The sequence below is a fragment of the Elephantulus edwardii genome, unplaced genomic scaffold, assembly GCF_000299155.1.
Source record: "Elephantulus edwardii isolate Elephantulus edwardi_28Jun2011 unplaced genomic scaffold, EleEdw1.0 scaffold00506, whole genome shotgun sequence".
In the NCBI taxonomy this organism is placed as follows: domain Eukaryota; kingdom Metazoa; phylum Chordata; class Mammalia; order Macroscelidea; family Macroscelididae; genus Elephantulus; species Elephantulus edwardii.
This window is the reverse complement of record NW_006400256.1, coordinates 446429-448951: the sequence shown is the minus strand read 5'-3', so window position 1 is coordinate 448951 and position 2523 is coordinate 446429. Positions and strand designations below refer to the sequence as shown.

General features: G+C 41.7%; 1 pseudogene; it reads right to left on the bottom strand.

Moving 5' to 3' along the window:
• Positions 1-389: 389 nt before the first annotated feature.
• On the bottom strand, positions 390-1511 carry LOC102853328 (annotated as a pseudogene).
• Positions 1512-2523: the final 1012 nt, after the last annotated feature.

Here is a 2523-nt window from a genome sequence, read left to right as displayed (position 1 = left end):
CTAATTTTTTTCCAGTCCATCTTTTAATTCTTTTAAAAAATTCTTGACATTACTGAACTAAACTGAAATGTACTAATATTTCACTCTCACATATCCATGACAAACAGGCAAAAAAAAAATAAAACAACCAACAAAAAATACAAAACAAAACAACCAAAACCAGGTAGACACTTATAAAACTAAATATGGATCTCAGCATCATCAACAGCTGAACAGAGAAAGGAATTAAAACGCTTTAATTAAAAACTCAGGAGTGGATGATAAACTGTAGAAACTGAAAATTTACAAACTATTTAAAACCTGGAATCGCTGACTGTTCAGAAACTACACAGATGGGTCATGGGTGGTGGTGAACAGCAGAAAGGGATTATGGATGAATCTGCATTGTTCTAGCTGCTCCCCACGCTACTTGTCTCTGAGGAAAGCCTGACATTGACTAGATAGACTAGATACTGAGCCAGGCTACTGACTGGCAGCAGATCCAGTGATGGTAACCTACCCATCAGTAGATTCTTCCACTGGGTTCACAATTTTGATCTGCACCCCAGACATCTGACAGATCTTATTGATTCTGACACCTTGACTACTGATTATGCAGCCAGTCAAATCATTTGGAATGGTGAGTTCATGAGAAGTAATCTGAGCAGATGCATCCAAACCCCATTACCCTTTCACCTCTGGAGAGCTGGATTCAACACCACTGAATCTGATGGTGCCATGTGTCATAGGAAAATGAAACTGATGTGTTGCCAACTGATGCAGCTTGGTCAGATCTGGCTGTGGAATGGTGTACTGTCCTTGAATGGTATTTTCCTCTAGAGGTGGCTCCTCCAGGTCAGGATTAAGGCACATGGACAGGGTGGTGTGGGGAAAGCTCTCACTGTCTTTGCCTGTGCTGTACCTGTCCTGACCACCTGCAAAGATGACCGGAGAAGTGGAGGGCTTGGGCTGGTATGGGATGGTCACGCCCTTCACCCTTCGGGGGGTACTCCAACATGACCACACAGATCTGTTTGACACACTCAATGATGAATTACGGAATGCCAGCGATAGTGATGGCCTGCTCAGTTGAGTTGGGGAGCATATCCCCTGCCACCCTGACCTGAGCCCCTGTACTCTCTCGTATTTCCTTGATCTTGACCTTTTCCAATGAGAGAACCACACTGACTAGCAGGAACCAACAGCCTCAGGGTTACTGGGGGTCCACTGGCAGCTGTGCTATTGGTCATAGAGCTGCTGATATCCTCTTCTAGTTTGTCAATGATTATAGCAAAGGCTTTAAAGACAGAATTAGTGGGTCCAGCCAAAGTGATAATTCTCTCAGGACAGTTCCCTTCTGAGATGTGTGCACCACTCTCTTCACACATCTTCTTAATGGATTCTCCTTTCTTTCTGATGATACTGCCAATTTCCTTTCCATACATAAGTAGCTGGATGGTAAGAGTAACATTTAATCCACCTTCAATCACACCGGTGTCCATGTCGAGCTGTGTTCTGGTGAGCTGGACTTCGAGTGGTCAAGACTTTGGTCACAGGTGAGGGTGAAAGACAAAACTGTAGGCGCAAGGCGACTGAGGGGGAAAAGGGGAGCTGGAGGGAAGGGGAAGGGCAGGAGGCCTGGGCAGAACAATAGAGGCGGGCGGGAAGGTGAAGGGGGCACCTCTGGCACGTGGAAGAGGAAGGGGGGTTGAGGAGGAAGGGGGAAAGAGATCCTAGGGCAGGTGGAGGGAGGGTGCAGGCAGTGGGTGCTCTGACTGCTGCTTCTGCTGGTCTTGCCCTAATTTTTATAATTTTATTTTTTTTAGAGGACATCAGGTTTTCTTACTGTTCTTTTTCAAATTGTTGGAGATATTGGGTTAAATAATTAATTGTCATCTTTCTGCTTTTTTAATGTGTTTGCCTATTACTATAACTTGACATCTAATTACTGCTTTAGTAATTTCCCAGAGGTTTTAGTGAGTTGTGTTTTCATTGTCATGTGTTTCAAGAAACTGTTCTTATTTTCCATTTTATTTCTTCTAGTATCCACTCTTGTTCAAGCAAGGTGTTGCTTAACTTCAAAATGTATGGGTTTCCTTCTTTATGGTCTTGTTGTTAATTTCTAATTTTGTAGCAGTGTGGTCTGAGAAGACACTTTTTATTATTTCTGTTTCTTAATTTATTGATGCTTGTTTTATGACCTAAAATGTGATCAATTCTGAAGAATGTTTCATGTGCATTGGAGAAGAAGGTATATTGTGCTTTTTGGAGTGTGTTAGTTTGTATGTATTTATGCAATTGAGTTAGTTTATTGTGTGGTTTTATTCTTCAGTATCTTTGTTGAGTTTCTTTCTGGTAGTTCTATCATCTCTTTAAAGTGGTGCATTGAAGTCTCCTATTACTATTGTAGTGTTTACTTCTTTTTTAGTCCTGTTAACATTTGCTTTGTATATTTTTCAGCTCTCTCATTTGGTGCATAAATATTTATTATGGTTATGCCTTCTTGTTCTATTGGCCCTTTAAGCATTATACAGTGACAATCCT